Source organism: Vombatus ursinus, unplaced genomic scaffold, assembly GCF_900497805.2.
Source record: "Vombatus ursinus unplaced genomic scaffold, bare-nosed wombat genome assembly UNPS02014816.1, whole genome shotgun sequence".
Lineage (NCBI taxonomy): Eukaryota > Metazoa > Chordata > Mammalia > Diprotodontia > Vombatidae > Vombatus > Vombatus ursinus.
This window is the reverse complement of record NW_020954594.1, coordinates 3,735,196-3,747,195: the sequence shown is the minus strand read 5'-3', so window position 1 is coordinate 3,747,195 and position 12,000 is coordinate 3,735,196. Positions and strand designations below refer to the sequence as shown.

Below are 12,000 nucleotides of genomic sequence, written 5' to 3'. Positions count from 1 at the left end.
GGGGGGAGGCTTCTGGCAGAAGGTGGGATTTTTAGTTGGGAATTAAAAGAAACCACGGAGGTCAGCAGGAGGAGCACACTTGCCCAAAGGTCACAACACAAATGGAAGAGACAGTATTTAAACACATTCTGAGCTCTGTCTCCTCTCACGTGACTTTTCGGTTCTCTCCGATTTTAAGATGCTATAATTTTTCCCGAACTCCATCCCACCTGACGACGCCCCTACACAAAATTCAAAGGGTAGGTTGGGGGTCCCTGACTCCTGGTACGCTCAAGGCTTGGCTCTGGCTGAGACAAGTGCTTGTAAAGCTTCCGTCACCATGGCAACTGGAGGCGGTTACATCACTCTCCCTCAACATTCCTTTCCATGCCTAAGTCCTCCTTCCCTTTCCCTCCTCCTCCTTCTTCATCTCCCCCACTTCCCTCCCGCCGCGTCAAGCTCTCCCTCACCCACGCCCTGCCCGCTTCTTTCCCTCCAGAGTCCCTTCTCCTCACTCCTCCTCCCCGCCCCCCGCCCCTCGCTCACGCAGCGGACGTGACACGTGAGTCGAGGTCACGTGTTGTTTTCGGGCGGCGGAAGCTGCTTCCGGGTCAATGCAGGACACTGGGCTCCGGCGGCTGGAGTGGGGGACTAGGTGAAGCGGAGCCTCTGTGGGGCCCGGCAGGGACCGGGCACGAGGCCGAACCTTGGCCGGGAGGAGGGCGGAGGTGGGGGGGAGGAGGAGGAGGAGGAGGAGGAGCGGCAGGAGGAGGAGCGGCAGCAGGAGCTCCTCCGCCTCCCGGGCTAAGGGGTGAGTGGAGGCCGGCGGGCCTGCAGGCAGACCTGGGCCCGGGGCGCCCCCCTCCGGGGCTGGGGGCGGGGTGAGGACTGTGGGGGAGAGAGGGAGGGCCTGCCCCGAGGGCCTCTGGGAGAATGGGAGTGGGGGGCTGCCGGAAGAAGAAGTATCTGAGTCTTGTGATGGGACTGCTAGAAAAATGGGGGCCAGACGGAAGGGAGGGGGAGGTGTCTGTACCAGGGGCTTCTGGGAAGTGGGACTTCTGCCCCCACCCCCGGGACACTGAGAGTATTTGGGGGGGGGCTTTTGTGCGGGAGCTTTCCCTTAGATTTGCAAGGCAAACTGGTACCCTTACGTTGGGGTCAGCTGGAAGGATAGGTTAGAGGCCCTCTCCAAAGACTGCTGGAATAAAGGGGCTTAGGTGTTGTTATCATTTTTGAAATACAGCCTGTAAAAGAAGCTCCTATCGGGAATGGGAAATAATTTGTTTCGGGGTCATTTGTGAGTAAGTTCTAGTGAAGATAAGGACTTTGATGCTGTCATCTTCTAGGAAACAGTGACTCCTTAGAAGCTTTAGTACATAAAGTTGGGTAGAAAGGTTGTACAGTGAGTGTAGAAGGGAATGTCTCATAGTAAACATTGCTAAGTTGTTGGGAACGTGAATGGCTTCTGCTGAAGCTAGGAGCTTTCCTTTCAGGTTTAAATGTGAGAGCTCTGCTCAGGATTTGGAGACACCACCAGAATTTGAATCCCAACTCAGCTAAATACCTGTATGACCCTGAGCAAGGCACCTCACATCCCTGGGCCTCAGTTTCCTTATCTGTGAAAGAAGGGGTTGGCATTAAGTAGCCTTCTACCTTTTAATAGATGATCATGTGTTCTCTAAGGACACGTCCTCTGTTTTTGTAAGCATGTTATATGGTTGTTTGTTTTTTTATTGATTCCTGTAGGTAGATTTGGATTGGATGGTGAAGATGAATTTTTGCCTCAGGCATCCAAGTACAGAAAATGTGCTGGAATCAGTCCCCAAGGAAACTGAGTGCCTTTTGTACCATTTTAACTGAAAATCAGAGTAGGGTCCAACTCCAGCCTTTAGTCCTTTGTTAATAATTAGCTCCTAGAGAAAAAAAGGGGGAGAAATCTAATTGATTAATTCTGTACAACACACACAATTACATCTTAAAAGTGTTATAAATATGTTGCATTTCATATTTTAAAACCCATATATCCATGTGCTGCCTTCTTGAAGCCTTTCCTGATTTAGCTGGTTGGCCACAGTCTTCTTCAAGATTTAGATAGCATTTTGTTAGCGAGGTAGCGTGATAATAAAAGAAAGAGCCCCAGATTTGGTTCCAGGAGAGACCCAGGTTTGAATTCTACTCCACTGTGTGTGTGATTGTAAACAAGGAACCACTTTTGGCTTCAGCTCCCTCCTCTATCAAATGGGAGTAATAATACCCCAACCACCTACCTCACAGGGTTGTTGTGAGGATCAAATGAGATAATATATGTAAATTATGTTGCAAATCTTCAAGTTCCATCTATATGTGTTATCTCTTGATACCATGTGATATCACGTATTATATTCTGGATGGTTTGTGATCTGCAGCAATGGAAAGGGATAGTGCCACACGAATGAAATCATAGATCCATTGAATTATATTATTTGTGTTGGCCCTTTACTAGAGTGTAAGCTCCTTAAGGGCAGGGACCCTGTTCTAGCTACCTAAGCACTGTACCTGCATTTTAACCCCCAAGACCTAGCACAGTACTGTATGTGCAGAGTAGGTGTTTAATAAATGTTTGTTGCTTTTGAGATCAATGCATTATATTTGATGTTTCTAAAGATATATATATATATCTTTATTTATATTTATATATATATTTATATATTATTTATATATATATAAATGTTTGTTTTTTGAAATCAGTGCATTATATTTGATGTTTCTAAAGAACATGCCTTTGTGTTAATATTTCAGTTGTTAACTTGGATTTTGTCTGTTGTTGAAATTCTTGAGACTCATCATGTGAAAAGTTTATGCATTAAATCTTTGGCCTTTACTGTTTTCTGAGAAATGTGAGAGACCTTGTTTCACTTAGTGCTTTTATCGCTACATTGTAATTTAAACAAGGTTTTTGCAGTGGTCCAGTATTACAATAATAGACTGATTAGTTTTTCTACTGTTTAAAAATAATCTCAAGAGAACTAGCAACCAAATTCATTTTTATTCCAGTAATTATCACATGGCATATTTATAACCTAGGGATTAGGACAAGGGTCTGATATTTACCATTTGTAATATATGTTATTTGCTTGGTCACTGAGTTAGTAGCACTTTGAGGAAGTCACTTAACATACTCTTTTCTTCCTGAACATGGATGGCACTACCTTTGTAAAGCTAGTCCTTAGATGAAAGATATTTTACTCTAAGGTATTATTATAAAAGCAAATCATGATAAAAAGTTAATGAGCGTTGGCAAGCAAAGCACAACTTCATTCATGTTGCAATGTTTAAAGAACTTTTAAAAAGAAATAATGCAGCATATGTAGGTTTATTGTCTCAGGAAGTTATATGGTCAAGTGACATTGCTGGATTGCGAAAATGAGGTGTATTTATGGCTAATAATAATAGTACTGGTTTGTGTCAAACGCTAGTCTCCTCTTTGGGAGAATAGACTTGATAGTCACGACAATTGGAAAGAATGCCACAAAACAAAAACAAAACTTTTACAGTTTCAAAAACTTTTGGCCTGCAATTGTAGCTCTTTTTTTAGTCGTCAAAAATGTATGTCTCTAAATCTTGAGTCCATCACTACTCTGTAAGAACGTGGGTAGCATGCTTCATTATTGGTTCTCTGGAATTATTGTTGGCCATTGCTATATTCAGAGTTCTTAAATCTTTTAAAGTTGTTGTTTTAAACAGTGTTGTTATTGTATAAAATTGTTCTCCTGATTTTGCTCACTTCACTGTGTATCAGTATCATACAGGTGTTCCCAAGATTCTCTGAATTTCTCTCGTCATTTCTTATATCACAGTGATATTAAGTTTGTATGCCATAATTTGTCCAGCTATTCTTCAATTAATGAATACCTCCCCCCTCTTTAATTTCTAGTTCTTTGCTGGAACAAAAGATGCTGTTATAAATTTTTTGTGCTTATAGGTCCTTTTTCCTTTATCTCTTTAGAAACCTAATAGTGGTATCACTGGATCAAGGAGTATGCACAATTTATTGACTGTTTGGGTATAATTCCCATTTGCTTTTCAGAATGACTGACCAATTCACAGCTCCGCAGCCTGTCTTTATATTCCATTCATTCAAAAAATTAACTCAATTTAAGTTAAAAGATAATAGACTTAAAACTGAAAGAAACTTAAAGGTTGTTTAGTCGAATCAGCTAATTTGACAGATAAGGAAACTGAGGCCCTAAAGGAAAATAACTTGTTCAAGTTTGCCCAGTCAGTGGCAAAACTGAGATTTAAACTCAGGCTTTTGATGGCAAATTCAGCATTTTTTCTACTGTTTCACACTAGTTCCATAAAGTTTTGCTATCTGGCTCTTAAGTAGTGTGTTTTTATTACTCAGGCAGGTGAATATTTTAAATTTTAGACTCTAAAATGGCACTTTCTCTATCCACCCATCTCATGAGATTAACATTAAACAATTAAACACAATGAATTAAACAATTCAGTAATCATTTATTAAGCACCCCATATGTACAAGGCATTATACATTGCATCTAGCCAAAATGTTCTCACCCTCTGTCCTACTCTACCTCCACACAGGCTGCCTAGCCCCCTTGGGATGATTCCATTCTGTGGCCAACTCAGTGATTGGTGAGTGCCTGCCTGGATTCTCCATACATATAATAATAATAGCTAGCATTTATATAGTGCCTGCTATGTGCAAGGTACTATGCTGAAAACTTTAGAATTATCTCATTTGATCCTTATAGCACCTCTGGGAGGTAGCTTCCATTGTTATCCTCATTTTACAGATGGGGAAACTGAGGCAAACAGGTTCAGTGACTTGTCCAGGGTCACATAGCTAGTAAGTATCTGAGGCTGGATTTCTCAGGATCAGTGTTCTATCCACTGCTCCACCTAACTGCCCCTGTGTGTTTAGATCATGAGAAGGCCCAGCCGTGCTACTGTCACTCTCCACTTCAGACTCACTGTCCAGTCTGCTCCACCTTCAGTAGGTACCCTCCTATTCCAGTACCTCCTTTCCTGTTTGTTTTGTCTTTCACTATTGAAATGTTAGCTCTTTGGGAGTAGAGGCGGTCTCGTTTTCTTATTTTTGTATCTGCTGTGCCTAGCATAGTACCTGACACATAGAAAGGGCTTAATTAATATTTTATCAGAGGATATAAAGATGAAAATGAAATGTCTACCAACAAGGAGTTTATATTCTTTTGATAGGATGCAACACTGCCAATACAAAGCAGTTTCAAGAGGGAATGAATACTGACAACTGGGAGGATCAGTAAACATTGAGTTAAGAGATGGTACCTGCTCTGTTCTTTGAAGGAATTGCAAAAGATTATGGTGAAGAGAGTACATTCTCCACATTGAGGGAGTGCATACCCATGTAAAAAAGAGAATATTGTGTATTTTTAATGTTAGGTTTAAAGCTATTTTTAAAATTAGCTTTCTTTTAAAAGAATTTTCTTCTTGCCCATCATAAAAATTAATGTTAAAAACATTTTTCACTTATTAAAAATTTCTAAACTATGGTAAAGCTCTGGTTATTCAAAAACCCTCAGGAAATAAAATATTCAAATAAAAGTGTAAATAACTCACTTTTAAAGTCATTTTAAGTGAAATCCTTCCTAAAACTATCTATCTATCTCACATATAATAGATAGTGGATTCACAGTGCAGATCTTTAAATAAGGCTGAATCTCCAGTTGTCAGGTATATTAACTACAGAAGGACTTTCTCTTGAGCTATAGATTGAATTACATGATTTTGAGGTTGCTACCAACTATGAAATGCTGTGATTCTGTTTTGATCTGATCCAAAATGTCTAGACCAGCAGTTTCCTTCAGCACTTCAGATTGGCAACCACACTGCAATTTCCGATCTTGACTGAAAGGTCAAGTAATTTGCTCAGGGTCATATAGATAGTATGAACTCTGACTCAAGTCAGTGCTTGAACCCAAAGCTTCCTGAAGTTGAGGACAGCTGTCCATTATACTGAGGTTTCTCTGTAAATAGAATGATTTAAATTTTCCTTGATGACGGAGGGTCTCTTGTCAAAATAACAGTTTTAAGTATACCTTTTCTCTTCCGTGTTGCTTAAGTTATCAATACCAAGGAGTTTTGAGATGAGATGAAGAATTCTTCAATTACTATTAATGCCCCACATCAACTCCCTTAATATGTCTGGTCCTTCCTGCTGTCAGTTCTGGTATTAAACAAGGATATAGAAGGGTGAAAGGCATATCTTACAGATTTCTAGTACCATGAACATGTTGATATATTATGTATAACATGACTGCTTGACTAAGAATTCAAATACAGCAGAACCCATGTTATTTAGTTGGAGCTTTATTGAATGAGATGCATGACATGTCGTTTTTATTGGTGAATGTCAAATTCAGCTTAGATTATACGCTAACCTATAGTATAAAAAGTTACTTTATAATGGATTTTTTCTGAATTTGATTTCAAATTTGTTGACAAACTTAGAAAAGTCTCATTTAAAAGAGCAACATTGTCAAAAAGTGTAATATACACAAATGGTAAGAAAGGGTCATTATTTAAAGTGGAATTGCTTTTACAATGCTATTTTTGCTGTGACTTTTAAAAACCAGTGCCTCTTTTCCATCCTGGCTTACCCCCATTGGGAGACTGATTTTCATTCTCTTCTCTTTAGATGACCTTTTTCTTATGACTGACTAGAAGGTATTAGCCTAATGCTTATTCAGAGTCTTTTTGGCCTAATCATGCAAATGAAAAAGCTTTAAATGGATTGACTTCTTTGAAATGTTTCATTGAAAATTTTGTTTGCTAAAACTATTGTAGGTCAAAAAAAGATTGATTGTTCCAATGGAAGGAAGTGATCCTGGAGGACATCATGTTATGTTCTTGAATATTGGCTTTTTTTCTGCCATTGTACCCATTTTCAAGGGATAGTGTTCAAGTACATGTTTACTTAGCTTTCTGTAGCTGTTAGTAATGCCAACATTCATTAAGTACCTGTTATGTACCATGCATACATTGTTGAGCTGTAGGGAAACAAAGACAAACTGAAATAGAAGCTGCCCTCAAGGAGCTTAAACTCCACATAGAGACCACATGTACATATATCAGTATATAAAAAATAAATACAAAGTAATTTAGGAGGAGGTACTAATAGCTAGGGGAATCAATAGATCATGTAAGAGGATGTGTTTGAGTTGAGCTTTAAAGGAAGCTAGGAATTCTCACAGGTAGGAAAGAGGAGGGAGTGAATTCTAATCAGGGGACATCCTGGGGGAAAGAATAGAAATAGGAGATGGAATGTGTGAAGGATAGCAAGCACACCAGTTTGACTATATTGAAGAGTATGTGAAAGGGACTAATGTATAATAAAGCTGGAAAGGTATGTTGGAGTTATTCAGTACCCAGTAAGTATTTTTTAAGCATGTCCTGAGTGCTAGGCAATGTGCTATGTTGAATATAAAAAGAACAGAAAAAGATATTGTTGCTCAAGTATTTCACAATCTACAGGACATAACATGCAAACAACTATGTTCAAGCAGGATATCTACATGATAAATTAGAGGTAATCAACAGAAAGTGCTAGCATTAAGGGGGACTTAGGAAAGACTGGGATTTTAGTTGGAACTTGAATGGAGCCAGGAAAGCCAGGAAAAGGAGGGGAAGAGGAAAAGAAATCAAGGCATGGGAGACAGCCAGCGAAAATGCCCATAGTTGAGAGATGGAGTATCTAGTGCATGGAAAAGCATGGAGGCCAATGTCACTTGATTACATGGTACATGGAGGTGAGTGAATAGAAGAAAACTGGAAAGGTAGGAAGGGTCCAGGATGTGAAATATTTTAAAAACCAATTGGGAGATTTTATATTTGATCTTGGAGGTGATAAGGAGTTTATTAAAGAGAAGAGTGGCATGATCAGACCTGTAATTTAGGAATACCAGCGTGACAACTGAGTAGAGGACTGGAGAGTTGAGGCAGGGAGACCATGCAGTAAGCTAGTAACAGTTGTCTAGGCATGAGAAGATGAGGGTCTGAACCAGAGTGGTTGCAGTATCAGAGGAGAGAAGGGGCATATAGGGGAGATGTTACAGAGAGAAATGATAGAACCTGGAAACTGTTTGGATATGGAGGCTGAGAAGAGAGGGAGTAGCTCAGGATGATACTTAGGTTGGGAACCTGGGTAACTAAAAGGATGGTGGTAACTTTGACAGTAATAGAGTTAGGAAGAGGGGAATATTTTGGGGAAAAGGTAATGAGTTCCTTTTTCAGCATGGTGAGTTTAATATGTCTGGGACATCTAGTTCAAGATATTTAGTAAGCATTTAGAGACAGGAGGTGAGGAGAGATGTTAGGACTGGATAAGTAGATTTAACAAATATCAATATAGAGATGATAATTGACTCAATGGGAGCTGATGAGATCACCAAAAGAAATAGTATGGAAGAAGAGAAGATGGCCCAGGACAGAATCTTGAGGGACACTTGTGGTTAGGAGGTATGACTTGGATGAAAATCCCACAAAGGAGACTGAGGAATAAGTCAGATAGAAAAACCTGGATAGAGTAGTGTCATAGAAACCTAGAGAAAAAGTATCAAGAAGAGCCTGACTACTAGTGTCAAAGGCTATAGTAGGGTCAAGAAGAATGAGGATTGAAAAAAAAAATCATTCGGCAATTAAGAGATCACTGGAAACTAGAAAGGTTGCAGGTAAATGATGAGGTCACAAGCCAGGCTTGTAGAGAGTGAAGAAGAGAGTAGGAGAAAAGGAAGTGGTGCATGATAGTCTTCTCAGAGAGTTCAGCCTCAAAAAAACAGAAGAGTGATATGGGACAGTAGCTAGTGGAATTAGATGGATCAGTTGAGGGGTTTTGAGAATGGGAGAGTCATGAGTGTGTTGGCAGTAGAGAACTGTTCTGTTCAGTCATTTCAGTTGTGTCCAACTCTTGGTGATGCTGTTCGCGGTTTTCTTGGCAAAGATAATGGTTTGCCGTTTTCTTCACCTCATTTTACAGGTAAAGAGGCAAACAGAGTTAAGGGACTTGCCCAGGGTCACACAGCTAGTAAATGTGTGAGGCCAGATTTGAATTCAGGAAGATGAGTAGTCAATGAGAGGTTAAAGATAAAAAGAGAGGGGTCAGCTAGGTGGCGCAGTGGATGGAGCTCTGGCCTTGGAGTCAGGAGGACCTGAGTTCAAATATGACCTTAGGTACGTGACACAAGCTGTGTGACCTGGACAAGTCACTTAACCCCCATTGCCTCACCAAAAAGCATTAAAAAAAAGAAGATAAAAAGAGTGTGGATGATAAAGGAGGCAGCCTGTTGGAGAAGATAGGATGGAATGAGATCACTTGCATGTAGAGGGATTAGCCTTAGCAAGGAGGGCTCTTTCTTCTCCATGAGACAAGTGATGGAGGAGATAATGGCAGAAGGCATCTGGGTGATGTGAGATGAGGTAAGAAGAAATTCGTCGAAAGCCCTCAATTCTTCCAGTGAAATGTGAGGCAAGACTCAGCTGAGACAGTGAGCGAAGGGGGAGTCATAACTCCCTTATGGGAGGCTTAAAGAGAGATGAAAAGGTCTGGAGAAGTAACTATGATGAATGGGATAATGAATCAATTAAGGATATGTAAAAGGTTGCTTTGCTGTAGTGGGATTATTCAACAAATTTGTAATGGATCCAGTTAGGGTGATGTTATTTCTCCAGTTTTTTCATTGAGTGGAATGAGAGTAGGAGCAAAGGCAGCAGATGATGGGACTAATCCGATGCTGAGGTTTGGCAGTGCAAGATCTGTGATAGCCCAAGGAAGCAAAGGACTAGGGAGAAGAGGACAGTGATATAGTACTGGTTCACTAAGGGGTCAAGATGGGCAGGGGAGAAAAGAGCAGCCAGTGCTAGGATGATGGCCTTGGAAAAAACTAAAGGTTTGAGGGATTGAACATCACAGTAAGGTAGGAGAACAGTTTTTAAGGTTGTAAGGCAGAGGAGGAGTGGTGGAATGATAGCAGATTCTGATCAAATAAGGGAATTTCAGATTTTTGGAACATAGAAGTAGTACTTTTGTGGGTGATGGCCAGAGAGGAGTATGACCACCTTTGTGTGTAGTTCAGGTAGGGTGGAATAAGTCATAGGAAAAAAGGAAGTTGAGGATCTTAGGTTGTTTGAGGGAATATCAATATATTTCTCTATCTATATCTATAGATATAGATAGATATTGAAGTCCTCTAGTATGAAGGTAGGGATTGAGAAGGAAAGACTATGAGCCAGGCATTGAACTTACTAAGAAAAAAGGAAAGTGACCTGGAGGTTGATTTAACAGCAGCTTCCAGAATTTTGATTAGGTCAGAGATACAGATTGAGAGAACCTCAGAGGAGAAGTGTTAGAGATGTTAGAGGGTGAGCTTGAAAGTGACCAATGGAGAACAAAGAATATTTCAACTCCCCCACTTGACTGAGGAATGAGTAAAAGTGCAGTACTGGAAAGGGTGACCAGGAAGGCTGTGTTATCAGGAGGGAGCCAGGTCTCAGTGAGAGCCAGAAGATGGAAGGAGTGAGAAAGGAAAAGATTTAAGATGAAAACAAGTTTGTTATCTATGAAACAGGCATTCCAGAGAGCACAGTGGAAGATGTGAGTAGCTTTAGAGTAGGACATAGGAGGAGGGAGGGTATGAAGGATTGTGTTGAAAGGGGGTTGGGAATAAAGGAATAGCAGTGGGGGATGGATTTTGGAGTATGACTAATGACTGGGCATTAAGAATCCCAGGAATGAGGAGACTATAACCCAGTGGGAGTTCATCTTTGACAAGTGAGTCCTGGTGGGTTATTAATATCCTTAGGAATTTAGCTGCTGAGTAGAGTCTTCTAAGGGTATTAGGCAACTCAGGGAGAGGACCAATGGATGGAGCCAGTGGAATGATATTTGTCTCCTTTCCCTGCTGGCAAGTCAGGCCAGGCATTCAATGGATGGGATGTAATGGAATGTCATTTCTGTCCAATCAGGCTGGGATGGAGATAGGAGGGAACAGGGTAGAATAGTGTCTTTCTCTGCCCCCTTCAGTCAGAAAGAAGCCAGCCAAGGGAGCAAGCTAGTAAGATTATGTCTGTTCCCTGCAAGCAGGAAGAGACCACCCTAAAAGACTAGCATGCAATGGAATGATGTCCTCTATTCTCTGTAAGCAGGAAGGGTCCCCTACAAGTAGGAAGAGTGAGCCAGGTCATTATGGAGTTTGTTTTTGATTCTAGAGAATTCAGAGTTACCAGAGTTTATTGAGCTGTGAAGTGACTTTGGATGTGTTTTGGGATATCACTTTGGCAGTTAAGTGAAGGACGGTTTGGAAAGTGAAGAAGGGGAGAGATAACAAATAGGAAACTATTGTAGTTGTCCAGACAAGAAGTGATAGCCAGAACTAGGGTATCGGCTTCATGAGAAGAGAGAAGGGGACAAATATAAGAAGTTTTGTGAGAATAGAATTCATCAAATTTGGTAAAATATTAGATACATGGAGAGAGGCAGAATGAGGAGTTAAAAATGACTGGTTTTAAACCTAGGCAACTGGAAGTATGGTAATATCTTTGATGGAAATGGGGAAATTTGGAATAAAGGGTTTTTTTTTGTTGTTGTTTAGTCATTCTTCATCCAACTCTTCGTGACCTCATTTGGGAATTTCTTGGCAAAGATACTGGAGTGGTTTTACATTTCCTTCTCCAGCTCATTTTACAGATGAGAAAACTGAGGCAAACAGGGTTAAGTGATGTGTCCAGGGTCACACAGCTAGTAAGTATCTAAGGCTGGATTTAGGGAATAAAGTTTTGCTGGAATAAGGTTTAGGGAAAACAATAGTTTTAGACATTGTTGAGTTTGAGATGCGTATGGGGTATTTAATTTCAAATGTCCAGTAGACAGTTGGTAATGAACTGGATTGTGTGTGCGTGTATGTGTGTACACAGATAACTGGGAATCTTCATGTGCATAGAGAGAATAATTGTACCCTTGAATGCTAAAGAGTTTGCCAAAAAAGA

At 40.5% G+C, this 12,000-nt stretch overlaps 1 protein-coding gene across 4 annotated transcripts in view; it reads left to right on the top strand.

Annotated features, from left to right (window-relative positions):
* Positions 1 to 572: 572 nt before the first annotated feature.
* Positions 573 to 12,000, top strand: part of TBCEL (tubulin folding cofactor E like) — a 54,146-nt gene continuing 42,718 nt past the window's right edge. The window contains exon 1 of one of the 4 annotated variants that reach the window (XM_027835608.1): positions 573 to 634. The gene's annotated coding sequence lies outside the window, so the exon portion shown is untranslated. Of the gene's footprint in view, positions 635 to 726; positions 791 to 4,467; positions 4,615 to 12,000 lie in introns of those variants that run through there. The other 3 variants (XM_027835603.1, XM_027835604.1, XM_027835606.1) reach the window with 3 other exon arrangements.